The 15,312-nt window shown below is 41.6% G+C and overlaps 1 protein-coding gene across 11 annotated transcripts in view; it reads left to right on the top strand.

The window, feature by feature from the left end:
• The first annotated feature begins 8,099 nt into the window (after positions 1-8,099).
• The window catches only part of ZNF148 (zinc finger protein 148), a 146,598-nt gene continuing 139,385 nt past the window's right edge, over positions 8,100-15,312 (top strand). For 5 of the 11 annotated variants that reach the window (XM_010801188.4, XM_005201416.5, XM_005201423.5 and 2 more), the window contains exon 1: positions 8,101-8,351. The gene's annotated coding sequence lies outside the window, so the exon portion shown is untranslated. Of the gene's footprint in view, positions 8,352-8,615; positions 9,229-15,312 lie in introns of those variants that run through there. The other 6 variants (XM_024991587.2, XM_024991582.2, XM_059886238.1 and 3 more) reach the window with 3 other exon arrangements.

Here is a 15,312-nt window from a genome sequence, read left to right as displayed (position 1 = left end):
TGTGCCAGAAACTGTTTTAAACACTTTAAATGTATTACCATTTCATGTTCTTAACAACTGCAAGAAGAGGTTACTATTATTAGTCTCATTTTCTGGATGGAGTACTTGATAACACAGAGAAGTAGCTAAGGTTGCAAACCTAGTAAGTGGTAGTGATAGGATTTAAACCGAGAAGGATTTAGTTTAACCACAAGGCTAATCTCTAGGTCCTGATAATATTTTATCCTTATAATGTTGCTTTATTTAATTTTTCCTTTCCCCGGATATCATCCTGGCCCAAGGCGTTATTTTCATTCATTGCTGTGTTCTTGATGTTCACTCAGGTCTTCCCTGGATCCCTCCCAACTATAGTTATCTCATAGCTAATGTCTTTAGTGCAACCCAGTACCTCTCTCAGAGGCTACTGAGAGGTGGAGGGCTACTTGCCCTCCTAAACTGAAAAATATTGTCTAAGATATTGTCTAAACTCAATATCCTAAGCAGGAAAGAATAGGCCTTTCATTAGTTTTAGCTTTATTTATTAAATAGCTTTATTTCCCTGGTGGCTCAGATGGTAAAGAATCTGCCTGTAATGTAGGAGACCTGGATTTTATCCCTGGGTTGGGAAGATCCTCTGGAGAAGGGAATGGCTACCCACTCCAGTATTCTTTCCTGAAGAATTCCATGGACAGAGGAGCCTGCCAGGCTATAGTCCATGGAGTCAAAAAGAATCAGACATGACTGAGGGACTAACACGTTCACTTTTCACCCAGAACAACACATATTTATGTGTACAATTTGATGATTTGGACATATGCAAACCCTGGTGATGCTATCACTACTGGCAAGGTCAGAGATACCCAAAACCTCCCAGAGTTTCCTTCTGGGTGTGTTTCTCTCTCTCTACCCCTCTCCCTCTCTCTCTCTTTGGTGGTGAGAACACCTAACATGAGATTTGTCAGGAAAGCAATTTTTTTTTAAGATTATTTTTAATGGGGACAATTTTTTTAAAAGTCTGTATTGAATTAGTTACAATATTGCTTCTGTTTCATATTTTGGCTTTTTGGTCAGGAGACATGTGGGAGCTTAGCTCCTTGCCCAGAGATTGAACACATACCCTCTGCGTTGAAAGGTGAAGTCTTAACCATTGGACCACCAGGGAAGTCCAGGGAAAATAATACTATATTGGTAACTATAGGCACTATATTGTATAGCAGATATCTAGAACTTATTTATCTTGCATTACTGAAACTTTATGCCCATTGAATAATAATATTCCATTTCCCCTGTGCCCCTTGTCCCCAGCCTTCAGTAAGCACTATTGTAGTCTCTGCTGCTATGAGTTTGACTATTTTGGATACTTCATACAAGTGGAATCATGCAGTGTTTGTCTTTCTCTGTTGGCTTATTTCACTTGGCACACTTTTCTCCAGGTTCATCCATGCTGTTACAAATGGCAGGATTTCCTTCCTTCTAAAAGCTGGATAAGATTCCATTGTATGTATACACCACATATTCTTCTATCTGTACATCTGTTGATGGACACTGGAGTTGTTACCATGTTTTGGTCATGAGTTTTAGAACATATCAATGATCAGTAAGTTTCCTTCAAATCTGAAGCGGGAACTGAGGGAAAAGTGTCCTGTGAAAAGATGGCCCTTGAGAACAGGAGAAGTCATGCTTTTCTGGATTGAGTGGGATGGACTAGATATAGTGGAGCAGGCTCCTGTGACCCAATCGCTGACAGGGTTATGAATTTAGAATTTTGCACACACAAAAAAAGCCAAGTTTCTGCTTAAGGTAGGAGCAGCCTTTATAAATGGCTCATGCTGCAGGCAACACATGAGTAGAGAAGGTAGTACTTCCACATCCTCCTGAGCCTGAGAAGTCCAGGAAGCTTGGAAGATGGTCAATACAGGAGGTTCTGAAGACCTGGCGAAGTCTTTGGGGACAAGAGATGGAAGTACATTCCTCTTCTAAAGAAGCCAGAGAGCCAGAAGGTTGTAGGCTGAATCTGACCCACAGACACGTTTTGTTTAATATGCTTTCCTGTTTTAAAGAACTTTAAATGTTATTTGCCAACATTAATAGTTGGGAGAGTTCACCCCAAAACTCAGATTCCTGATTTCTCTTGACTTCTTGCTCTTTACATTCTCACTTGGAAATAATCAGCTGGAAATGAGTAGTGATGATGCCCTTTAGACTGGCTTGAACTGTCTGGCTCTTTACTGTCCCTTTTACTGTCAGTTATCTTTATATCTGGCCTGCCTCACTTATTCATGTTATCTGCTTAGCTTGTTGGGCATTAAAGTTTTCTACCTGTGAACTGCATCCTGAGCAGCTTATATATATCACTTCCCCAGGGAAATTTCTACATCTGCTTAACAGATATTTCCTGGAGCCATCTTAAAAAGGGTGTGAAAAAAAGATATATGCTGTATGTGCTTAATATTAATTTAACAATTTATCCACGAGAGTTGTGCTTCTCTGCAGTAATATGTAAGATATATAAGATTCCACTGTATGTATACACCACATATTCTTTTATCTGTTCATCTGTTGGTGGACACTTGAGTATCCTTCAACAAATGGGCTGGTGAGCTTGTTTAAAAATGCACCACGGAAAGTAAGAGAGAGAGAGCATATATCCTACTCAGGAACCAGTTTTGTGGAGACAGTGCTCCTTTTTAAAAGGGAAAGATGGTAACGATAACCCTGTATACGAGACAGCAAAAGAGACACTGATGTATAGAACAGTCTTATGGACTCTGTGGGAGAGGGAGAGGGGGGGAAGATTTGGGAGAATGGCATTGAAACATGTGAAATGTCATGTATGAAACGAGATGCCAGTCCAGGTTCAGTGCACGATGCTGGATGCTTGGGGCTGGTGCGCTGGGATGGCCCAGGGGGATGGTATGGGGAGGGGGGAGGGAGGAGGGTTCAGGATGGGGAGCACGTGTATACCTGAAATTTTTTTAATTTTAAAAATAAAAAAAAAAATTAAAAAAAAAAAAAGAAACACACACAGCACCATATGTAAACTAGACAGCCTGAGGGCATTTGCTGTATGACTCAGGGAGCTCAAACTGGTGCTTGGTGACAACCTAGAGGGGTGGGATGGGATGGGAGGTGGGAGGGAGGTTCAAGAGGGAGGGGACATATGCATACATACAAAAAAAAAAATAAATAAATAAATAAAAGGGAAAGAACCACAGTGAGATTCCACTACATATGTATTAAAACAGTTAAAATAAAAAAGAGTGATAATATCAAGTGCTGATGAGGATGGGGACACACTAGATCTCTCATACATTATTGATGGGAAGGTAAAAGGATAATAGCTACTCTAGGAAATAGTTTGGCAGTTTCTTAAAAAAATTAAATATGCACTTACCATATGACGCATCAATCATAATCTTAGGTATTTACCCTAGAGAAACGAAAATTTAAGTACACACAAAAACATGTACACAGGTTTTCACAGCAGTTTTACTTATAATAGCAAAAAGGTTGGAAACAACCCAAATGTACCTCACCTAGGGAATGGGTGAACAGATTTTGGTACAGCCATACAATGGAATATCACTTAACAATCACAAGAAATGAATGTTTGAAACCTGTCACAACATGGATGGAACTCAAGGCCATTGCTGTTGTTTAGTCGCTCAGTAGTGTTTGACTCTTTGTGACCTCATGGACTGCAGCACATCAAGCTTCCCTTTCCTTCACCATTTCCCAGAGCTTACTCAAATTCATGTCCATTGAGTCGGTGATGCCATCCAACCATCTCATCCTCTGTCATCCCCTTCTCCTTCCCTCAATCTTTCCCAGCATCCGGGTCTTTTCTTATGAGTTGGCTCTTTGCATCAGGTGGGCAAAGTATTGGAGCTTCAGCTTCAGCATCAGTCCTTCCAAAGAATATTCAGGATTGATTTTCTCAGGATTGACTGGTTTGATCTCCTTGCAGTCCAAGGGACTCTCAAAAGTCTTCTCCAACACCACAGTTCAAAGCATCAATTCTTCAGGGCTCAGCCTTCATGGTCCAACTCTCATATCCATACATGACTACTGGAAAAGGGCATTATGTTAGGTAAAAACATCAAAAGGTTACATGCGATATGATTCTGTTTATATAACATTATTGAAATGACAAAACTATAGAGATGAAAAACAGATTGGTGGTTACTAGGAAACAGGGATAGTGTGGGGAGTTAGAAGGGGAGGTAAATTTGTGAATACAAGAATGTAGCATGAGGGAGTTTTTTTTGTGATAATGGAGCAGTTTCATATCCTGGTTGTAGAGGGTACAGAAATGACACATGGAATAAAATTGTACATGCTGCTGACAGGTGCTCAGTTGTGTCTGACTCTTTGCAACCCCATTGACTATAGCCTGCCAGGCTCCTCTGCCCATAGAATTTTTTCCAGGCAAGAATACTGGAATGGGTTGCCATTTCCTACTCTAGGGGATGTTCCTGACCCAGAGATTGAACCTGCATCTCTGATGTCTCCTGCATTGGCCGGCAGATTCTTTACCACTAGTGGCACCAATTCTTCAATCCAGGCTTCAGCAATACATGAACCAAGAACTTCCAGATGTTCAAGCTGGTTTTAGAAAAGGCAGAGGAACCAGAGATCAAATTGCCAACATCCACTGGATCATCGAAAAAGCAAGAGAGTTCCAGAAAAACATCTATTTCTGCTTTATTGACACAAACCCTTTGACTGTGTGGATCACAATAAACTGTGGAAAATTCTGAAAGAGATGGGAATACTAGACCACCTGACCTGCCTCTTGAGAAACCTATATGCAGGTCAGGAAACAACAGTTAGAACTGGACATGGAACAACAGATTGGTTCCAAATAGGAAAAGGAGTACATCAAGGCTGTATATTGTCACCCTGCTTATTTAATTTCTATGCAGAGTACATCATGAGAAACGCTGGGCTGGAAGAAGTACAAGCTGAAATCAAGATTGCCGGGAGAAATACCAATAACCTCAGATATGCAGATGACACCACCCTTATGGCAGAAAGTGAAGAGGAACTAAAGAGCCTCTTGAGAAAAGTGGAAGAGGAGAGTGAAAAAGTTGGCTTAAAGTTCAACATTCAGAAAACTAAGATCATGGCATCCAGTCCCATTGTTTCATGGCAAATAGATGGCGAAACAGTGGAAACAGTGGCTGACTTTATTTTTCTGGGCTCCAAAATCACTGCAGATGGTGATTGCAGCCATGAAATTAAAAGATGCTTACTCCTTGGAAGGAAAGTTATGACCAACCAAGGCAACATATTAAAAAGCAGAGACATTACTTTGTCAACAAAGGTCCTTCTAGTCAAGGCTATGGTTTTTCCAGTGGTCATGTATGGATGTGAGAGTTGGACTATAAAGAAAGCTGAGCCCTGAAGAATTGATGCTTTTGAACTGTGGTGTTGGAGAACACTCTTCAGAGTCCCTTGGACAGCAAGGAGATACAACCAGTCCATCCAAAAGGAGATTAATCCTGGGTGTTCATTGGAAGGACTGATGTTGAGGTTGAAACGCCAATACTTTGGCCACCTTATGCGAAGAGCTGACTCATTGGAAAAGACCCTGATGCTGGGAAAGATTGAGGGCAGGAGGAGAAGGGGACGACAGAGGATGAGATGGTTGGATGGCATCACCAACTCAATGGACATGAGTTTGGGTGGACTCCGGGAGTTGGTGATGGACAGGGAGGCCTGGCGTGCTGCAGTCCGTGGGGTCACAAAGAGTCGGACACGACTGAACAACTGAAGTGAACTGAGTGCCACCTGGGAAGCCCAAAATTGTGCAATACACACACACACACAAATGTTTTTTTAAAAATGGTAAGAAATAAGTTCTGCTGCTGCTGCTGCTAAGTCACTTCAATCGTGTCTGACTCTGTGCGACCCCATAGACAGCAGCTCACCAGGCTCCCCCGTCCCTGGGATTCTCCAGGCAAGAACACTGGAGTGGGTTGCCATTTCCTTTTCCAATGCATGAAATTGAAAAGTGAAAGTGAAGTCACTTAGTTGGGCCCAACTCTTAGCGATTCCATGGACTGCAGCCTACCAGGTTTCTCCGTCCATGGGATTTGCCAGGCAAGAGTACTGGAGTGGGGTACCATTGCCTTCTCAGTCTACTAAAAAATATTGTACCATTGTCAATTTCCTGGTGTTGATATATTTCTAAAACTCTGTTGCCATTGGGGGAAGATGAGTGAAGGGTAAATGGGACTCCTTATACTATTTTTGCAATTTCTTGTGAGTCTTTAATTATTAATTTTTTTTTTAAAGGAAAGTAGGCTGAATGCCTAGGATTGGTATTGGGGAAGTGAGCAAGAGGAGCATGAAGAAGGCAGACTGGGGCTCTGAGAAGTATTACCAGAAGTTTAACCTACCAAAGGCTTAAACTTGCTCCGTGTCATCACTTTATGCTCTTTATTCTGCCCATGTTAGACAGTTATTCCTCTATTATTTCTTAGTTATGGTACTGAGTAGAGAACTAGGTCTATTCCTGATGATAGGCCAATCAATCTTAGCCTACTGGGTGAAATCTCCAGGCCTTTAATTCTTTTTAGTTATTAGTTTTCCTATTACCTAATATTCAGTGTCTGCCTCTTTGCTGCCAGAGGTGTTTTTTTTTTTAATATCTGAATTTGATGCCATTGCAGATGCTAGAAGTTGCCAGAAGGCTGTCCTCCAGATAACTGTCCCTTGCTCTAGCTTGTATCAATGTTTTGTTGCAATTAGCGTTCAGAATATGCACTGTCATCTTATTAAAATTTATATTTTTTAATGAAGAAAGCACAGGAAGAGTTGACTGTGGAGCTGTGGTTTACCCTTGCTTTTTCTTAGTTACCTGTGTCTAAATTAAGCTGAACCTCTGGGCTTCTGCTATTTCTAAACAGGCATCACGATTTACTAAGGTTAATGCCTGGGGGAACATTAACCTTGCAGACACTAATCTAATTCAGTGCCATCACAAGTGCATAATGCAGGAGTTTGGAGTTTTGCCAAAAAGCACTATTCGAATGAAGATTCATTTGGCAAGGGGTGAGAAGGTGGGTGTGGAGAAGGGAAGAAGAACTCCAGAAATGGTTATATAGATATTTTAATGATTTCCCTTTCCCTTTCCTCTCAGGGGTTATATTTAAGTATTGCAGAGAGACGCTAAATAAATCTTCAGACTATTATGAAGAAATCTTAATGAAGGTGTTTCATCCCATGATACCTTTCTGATCTCACAATCAACACTCACTGAGCATCTATTTTACATGGCTGACCTTGTGCTAGGGTGTGGACACAAAGATGAGTAATTGTAAGCCACTGCATTATGCACGACACCTCACAGCGCCCAATAAATGTTAGTTGAATAAAGGCACCATTAAGGAGGTCACAGTTTGGCTAAGGTCACTTAAAGGTCCTCCAAGTCTTGAGACATTAACTGTGCAATTCTAGCTCTACATAGACCATTACCAAGTTTTTGCCATACAGAGACGTTTTGGGCCCGAAGTTAAGTGAAGGGGAAACACCATGTAAGATCTTGCCCAATAGGATCCAGGGCTAGGTCTCTTGATCCTTTCCTGTGCTCACACCTTGCGTATGTTTGCAGACACTAAAGGGGTTTTCTAGATTCAAGGGCGCAGGGCTACCGCCTGTGGGACAGGTAGCATTTGGGATGGTAGTGACTGGGGGTCACAGCGGAGAGGGCTGGGGAAGAGAGGAGAAACGAAAAAGCCCCCAAACTCTGATAGATAACCTTTCACCTGGGTCCCCACCCGACCATTCCTTTGCCCTGGGCCTGAAATGCACCCGACCACTGAGTCCTCCACGTCTCAGGGAGTTAGGCACTGATTTATACTGAAGCCGGACCCCCATCTCAAAGACGTTTCCTCAGTTCTGATCTTTTTCAAATTGCTTTCCTTCCGGGTCCAGCTCGAAGGGACCCTGCGGCTCAGGGCCAGCTTCCCGGACCACGCCGGTCTGGTGACACGCAGGCGCCGGAATCGAAGCCACGCTGGGTCTCCTCAGCCTGGTCCCCGGCCCAAGGAGGGCGGGCGCCGCGGAGCGCTTCCCATGTGCGGGGCTTCCCACAATGCACCGCGCCGGCAGTGGCGGCGACCGCGGCGGCGCTCTAGACGCGGCATGTCTGCGTCTCTACTGCTCTGGGAGGAGGAAGAGAAGGAGGAAGAGGAGGAGGAGGAGGGGGAGGAAGAGGAGAAAGGCGCAGGGGTGGGAGCTGTTGCCGAAGCTGCCACAGCAAAAGTTCTCCCCCCTCCCCCCTTCCCCTCCTCTCAAGGCCCCTAGAAAGGTTGAAGCTGCCGCCGCCTGCAGTCGGTGACCGCGCGACTCGGCGCCCGCCCGCGGTAAAGCGCTCGGCCTGGCAGGCCCGGGCCCGGGGGAGGGCGAGGGAGGGGGAGGGGGCGGCGCGCGGGGGGAGCGCGCGGCGGTAACGGCCTGACCCGGGGGGGAGCGAGCCGTGGCGAGGCTGGGGGTGGCCCCGGGACCGGCCAAGGCCGAGGGAAACGCAGGAGCAGGTTGGGGGACGGGAGGAAGCAGGGCGCGGATGGTGGGTTGGGGGGTTGAGAAAGGATAATGACGGGGGTGGTTGAAGCGAGAAGGCAGCCTCCGAGGCCTGAAGCGGGTGTCAGAGGTAGGGAAGGAGGTGGGATGGTGGCACGGGGTGGCCCGAGGGTGCTGGATGTGGGTGTGAAAAGCCTAGGGAGACACCAGGTCTCTTGTCTGCCGTGCCTGGTGCAGTGCTTTATGCACCGCAGGCCTCAGTCACTGTTGCTGCCTGAATGTGTTCTTTGGGAGAAGGGAAGGGCAGGGGTTGGAGAAAAGGGAATCCTTGCAGGAAACGTAGTGGGAGCGTGCACTAGGAGAGAGGCCGGAGGGGAAGATGCCAGGTAGGTGGAGGAATGCAGGGGGCGGCTGTGGAGGAGTCTTGAGGATTCCGGGGGGTGTTCATTGTGTAGATACATTAGGTATTTCGTTGTGGAAAGAACTCAAGCGTTTCTAAGGAAAGGAAAGACGGGATATGAGGAGTTTCCCTGAATAGAAAGGGTAGGTTTGAAGCAAGAGGGAGTGTTTAATACCAGAGAATATGAAGAGAATGCATGATAGAATAGACAGATGTAGCAAAATTAGTAAATGTTGGTCCAAAGACTAAAGAGTTATTCCAGATGGGCCAGGATGGCCTAGTTCCGAACCTGTTTGGGCTCTTCTGTAAGATGACATCTGGTAAGTGTGGGTACTGACAGTGGTTGGGGGTCACTGAGAATCAGAGTGTAGTAGTTTGGTCTGAGAAGCTTTAGAACTGCACCAGTGAGTCTGAGAATCTCTGAAGCGGACCTTAAGAAGATGCCCGGCCTACAGGCATTCGCTAGGCCACAGGGTTTAGATTTTAGCAATTTTGAAATATTATCACTTACCAGTGGCTGGGTGAACTGAACACTACTGGCAGATGCTGGAATGGAAATTACTTGACTTGGCGGTTTTCTTCTTCACTGCCCAGCTTATCTGGTCCAAGAGAACTGTTGCCGTGTTATTCAGCTTGGGTTGCAGTACACAGGGTTATAATTAATGGTGGGGAGAGTCCATGCATGGTGGCCCTTCTTTGGAGGCCCCATTTGTAGCTCAGATTAGTCTGATTGACAGGACTGGTTCCATAACCCTGGTTATTGGTTCCTCTCTGCTGGTTGGAGATCTTTTCCACTCATGGTTCCTGAATATATACCCTCACTAAGGCATGGTGGTATTGAAGAAAATGCATTAGCCTACAAAGTGTGCAGCTGCAGAAGGGAGGATGAGGATATCTGTTTTGGTCTTAAGAAGTTGCAAGGAGGTCAGAACTGGCTGTTTTGAAGTCTAGGGGAACCTGAAGAGGCTGGGTGATTCTAGAGCCAGGTTGGAGGGAATATTAGTATTTCCCTATCAGGAAATGTACCCAGGCTATTGGGTTTGCTGAGCTCACACCAGACTGGATTTATTTCCAAGAGGGAACCCTGGGCTAAAACCATACCCTTAAGATTTATCTGAAAATTATTCATGTTTTATATTATTAAAGACTATATACACATTGCATTGTAATATTAATTAAACTGAGGAGAGAGTAGTATGAAAAATCCTTTTATGGATATAGAGGGTGGAGGAATTAAAGGGGAAGATAGAAATTTAGGGGAGCGATGGGAAAATTCAGTCATTTGTTCTTTTAAGAAATAACTCTAAAGGAGGATACAGTTTAACATTTGAGTCGAGAGGGGCTTTTATTAAAAATTTTTATAGAAATAATTCAGGATTATTTTTAAAAGATTGGAAAACTTTCTATGTCAGTACATTTATAGAGTTATTCATTCTTTTTAAGAGTTTCAATATATTACATAGTAGGTTGTACCCATTTTTATTGTCATCATAGTATGAGAAGATCTGTTTCCTTCCCCCTCACTGGCACTATATATTATCAGTTCTTTTAGTTTTTATAAGTTTAATGGATTTAAATAAAGTATATCATTGTTTTCTCTCCATTAAATTATATAAAGTAATACATGTACGTAATTTTAAAAATTGTCCTGAGGGAGCTTATAATGAAAAGCAGTAACCCCTGTCTCACCTGTCCATTACAGCCCCACTTTCCAGAGACTGCTTCTAAGCATTTTTTGTAGTTCTTAACCATGCTTTTCTCTAGGTCTCCAGGTAATATGTATGTATTCTTATTTCTTGACTGATCAAAGTGACATTAAAAAGGAGTCAAGAGACTTCTTATTCTTACTCTGAGTGGAAAGGATTTGTCATTGCCATTATCCTTTTTTTCCTCCTCCTTTTCAAACTTTGATAGTTATTATTTTAGCTTTTTAATTTGATGTCATATATTTAATATTCTTAAAGGAAAAAAACATTTAAAATTAGACTGGAAAAACTGGGTGAGATGAGTAAGGGAAGTTAGATTGGTGGACCTTTAGGAAAGACTAGGTTGTAGGAAACAGCATCTTTGCAGCCTAAGTGTCGCTGCTTAGAGATGAGGGGGAGTTGCTTGGCAGTGATAGTTGTTCTTCTTAAAAGTAGTTACCAGGTCAACAGTGCAGAATTCTTTGACAGGCTTCTGGAGAGTTTTAGTGTGGGGAATCTGGGAATGGATTAAAACGATCTTTGATTATTCTTTCCAGGCTTTGGTGGTGTCTTATGTTTTTTAGGAAAGAATGGGTCAGTGTGATTATGTGTTTCTTTGTGGGCTGGGGGATGGGGAAATTGGTAAGAGGGAGAGGAGGATGAGGGACAGGTTATGGTGGAGATGGTGATAATTTTGTGGGAGACTGAAGAAAAGGTAAAGAAGTCTCAAGACATTTGGATATAGTTGGCTCTGAAGGAGATTTAAAGTACATTGGTGAGACAGATTTGTGACAATCATTAAGGAAATTAGCATATTTAAGTCACTGATATGTTGGGAATATGGTGGGAAAGAGCATCTGCTCATTTATTGTAGATTCTTGAAATGTTGGTTTTTGAAATTTGGTATGAGGTTCAACATTCCCGAGTCAGGGTGACAGATATTGGGAGTATAGAAAGGTCTTGCTCCCCTTTTTAAGAGTCTTGTTTTAAGTAACCCTAGCTCTTGAGACTCCTCCTTACATGTTGAATAAAAACAACATTCACATGTTGATTCTATAGTGCTAAATCTTATATTTGTTTATGGTAATTTTTTCTGTTTGTTTTGCGAATAGTAGCTAGATTGTAACCTGCTCTAGAGCTGACACTTTAATTTCTGGGAAAATTCACAACAGCTTGATTCTTAAGTGCTTAATAAGTACTTGTTGAATGACTGATAGAAAGTAGGATTCACCTTACTGTTAGTAGTGGGACTGTGAAATTGCTGAGCACTATGAGTATTACAGACAGAATTGTGTATGTGTGTGTGTGAGACAGAGAGAGTGTGTATTGGAGATAGTGAAGAACAAAGGGCTATCTGACTGGGGAAGGCCTTTAGATTTAAGGGAAGACAACAGAATGGATTAGACTGGAACTGTAATAGTCCTGCAGAAACATCTAATGGATGGGACCAAAGGTTCTCTTCTAATTTGAGGCTAGTTTAATCTGAGTAAATCTGGTTTGAAACTGGAGGCTGGTTTAATTTTGATTTTCTTACCTCAGGCCTAAATGACTACTTAGAGATCTTTAGCTGTTTTAAGAATCTGTCTAATTCATTTTGAGGATTTAATAAAAAAGTGTTAGATGAAGTTTCTACCCTCAAGGAATTTATGGTATTTTTATTCTTTTAGAGGGAGAAATACAGTTGTGAAGTAATCCCATAACAGTGTAAGATTTCAGAAAACTGACTTTTTCTTTTTTTCCCCACAATTCCCTATTCTTTTCTAAAACTCTTTTTCTAAAATCCACTCTTCTTTTTCCTCCCAGAATTGCCATCTCTCTTACAATTCCACATGTATCCCCAAATTCCGTGTCTTTGTCACTCTCACAGTTACTCCTTCTTTTCCAAATTACCCTTTCTTTCTCCAGATTTCCTGTTCTCTTCCACAGTGCTTACGCTTGTGTGGTCAGTCGTATAGCTGTGTCGGATTCTTGGAGACCCCATGGACTGTAGCCTGCCAGGCTTTTCTGTCCATGGGATTTCCCAAAAGGAATACTGGAGTGGGTTGCCATTTCTTTTTCCAGGGGATCTTCCAGACCCAGGGACCAAACCTGCATCTCCAGTGGCTCCTGCATTGGCAGGCAAATTCTTTATCACTGAGCCACAGGGGAAGCCAACATTTCTGTCCCTCACACAATTGTTTTTCTCCCACATTCCTCCCATCTCTCTCCAGCAATCCTCCATTCTCTCCCCACAACCCTCTGTTCTTTCAGAAAACTGATTTTTTAAAACAAATATCAAAAGTATACCTCCAAATGGGAATTTTTGTATTTTGGTAGTCACTTTGAGTGGTAGTGTTTAAAAGGTTTTTAGAACACCTTTTCTGATTTAATGTCTAGCACATTCTATCCAATTTACTTATTTATTGAGTACTTGTAGTGTGCTGTTGAGGGGAGGGAGTCTATAAAGATGAGTAAAATATGGTCCCTATCCTGTAAGAGTTCATAAACTCTAGGATAGCACAGTTACAAATAATACCGGCATAATGTTATTCTGAATGGTCTTATTGGGACAAATCTTTTTAGTTTGAAAGATTTGATTTTTAGAAATACCGAGGCTCTGTTAGTATCAGAGTGAATAAAAAATAATTTTGGTTTAGATTTAAGTAACACAGAAATGGGGATGATTTTCTTGGTTGACTTATTAACTTTGGAATATACTTCCAAAGAGGAATTTGGAAATACTTTGAACAGTGGCAGTAGGTACTAGATGAATGTTGGTTAAGTGCATCAGATGGTTGGATAGACGGAGTGAATAAAAAATAAGTAAGTGGTAGCCTGCCAAGGTAACTATTTTAAAGAAGACCACACTGACTTTAATATGTAAATAAATTCTGGCTCTGTTTGTTAACAGTTCATTACAAGATGGTTTATGATTAAGTTCCCAAATGAGTTTTATAGACAATAATTGCTTTAGGAGTTCAGAGAATGGAGAAATGAATATTGGCTTAGGTTTGGGGAGAGGATTTACATGTCCCAAACTTTAGCTAGATATTTGAAAAGATTCCTTAGAGATCTCAGGAGAGGAACTAAACTGCTCCAAATTTCTCTTACAGCCCTAGAATGAACCTAGAGTCTGAATCTATTTTTGTCTGAATGCTTTCTGCCTGTTTCATTTTCACTACTCTTAATGGTTTGTTCCTTTTCAGATTCACCTTTGCTGGGTAGATTTTGAGGTCCCTTTGGAACAGCTTGTGGGGGGATGGTGTCAGTTCTCAGGTATATCTAGTAAAACTGTTAGTCTTCTTTTTTGAGCCTGTATACCCCACAAATGACTTGGTCTCTGTGAGTGAAGAGAATGAGTCAACTTGGCTCTGTTATCCTGGCATTTTCCTGAATGCTTTTCTCAGAGCTGCTTTCTGAATTACAGAATAGAATAGACAAGAAAATTGAGGGCATATATCCAGTAGACACATGTTTGTTGAATAAATGAATGAATGAGAGTGTCTGAGATAATTTATCTGAACTGTCTATACGTTTTGTTTGTTTCAATTTATTCATAACCTGGCTTTTTCTACAAGGATTTAATGAGGCTGACGGAAATATGTTCACCATAAATGAATTGAAATAATTGAAGTCTAGTTGATGAGAAAAGGAAAGAATGTTAAGACTTATCATTATGGATGTTGAAGAACTAGGAATAAAGTGGAATATAAGCAGATGGAGAAGAAATGGTGTTGTTTGATGGAAAATATGATTCTGAAAGAAAAAAAGTTATTGATATGTGACAGGTTATTGTTAAAGGGAAGCAAGAGAAGATTGAAAGTAGAGGATTATTTGAAATGGCTGATTTTGAGAGGAAGATGATAAGACTTTGAAGGATGAGAGTTTCAAAAGTTTGAAATGTAGTGGAAATTATGATGATGATTTATAACAAGTTTCAGAAAGTAAAGGGGTGAGTTTTCTTTAGTCAACAGATAATGCACATTTGTTATGTGCAAAAGCATTGTTAGATGCACTCAAGGATAAATCCTTTGGGACTTAATTCTAATAGAGGGGCTAGACTTGAGCACAGAAGACTACACAGTATGATCACAAATATATTAGGAGAAAAGTACCAAATGTTACTAAAGTTAAAAGGTGGAAAAAACATTTGATTAAGGGAAAGCCTGGGACGGCATTTAGTAGCATGGAAGTGACATTTTAGCTAGTCTTTGAAGGGATAGGGATTCCAACTGGCAGAAATTACTCGAAAGAACATTCCAACCTGAGGAAGCAAAAATGTGGTGGTGAGAAGTCAAGGAGATGTGGAGACGAGTGTGTTGGTTTTAGTTTTTTTTTTAATTTTACTATGGTCCACAGTAAGGAAAATGTTTCACATCTTCACCTAATATATGCATGTATGAATGTGTGTATGTTTAGAACACAAAGTTTCAATAACAGTAACTGTCCTTACCACGGTGGAGGCACTGTATGTTTTCTCTTGTTCTCTTTGACTAAAAAGAAAAAAAGGATGGCTGTCACTTACTAAACTGATTTCATGATGAATTAATTGATCATAACCTGTAATTTGTAATAAAGAGTTAATGAGTATGGTATAAGATAGGAAAGCTCAGTTGGGGTTGAGTTGAAAATGGATGGCCTTGAAAGCTAAGCTAAGTAGTTTGTATTTGATATGACATAGTGCTGTGCTTGGTAAGCAAGCAAGCTAGGTTTTAGTCTTGGCCCTTCTGTTTACCTCCA

The sequence above is a fragment of the Bos taurus genome, chromosome 1, assembly GCF_002263795.3.
Source record: "Bos taurus isolate L1 Dominette 01449 registration number 42190680 breed Hereford chromosome 1, ARS-UCD2.0, whole genome shotgun sequence".
Lineage (NCBI taxonomy): Eukaryota > Metazoa > Chordata > Mammalia > Artiodactyla > Bovidae > Bos > Bos taurus.
This window is presented reverse-complemented; position numbering and strand designations above follow the sequence as displayed.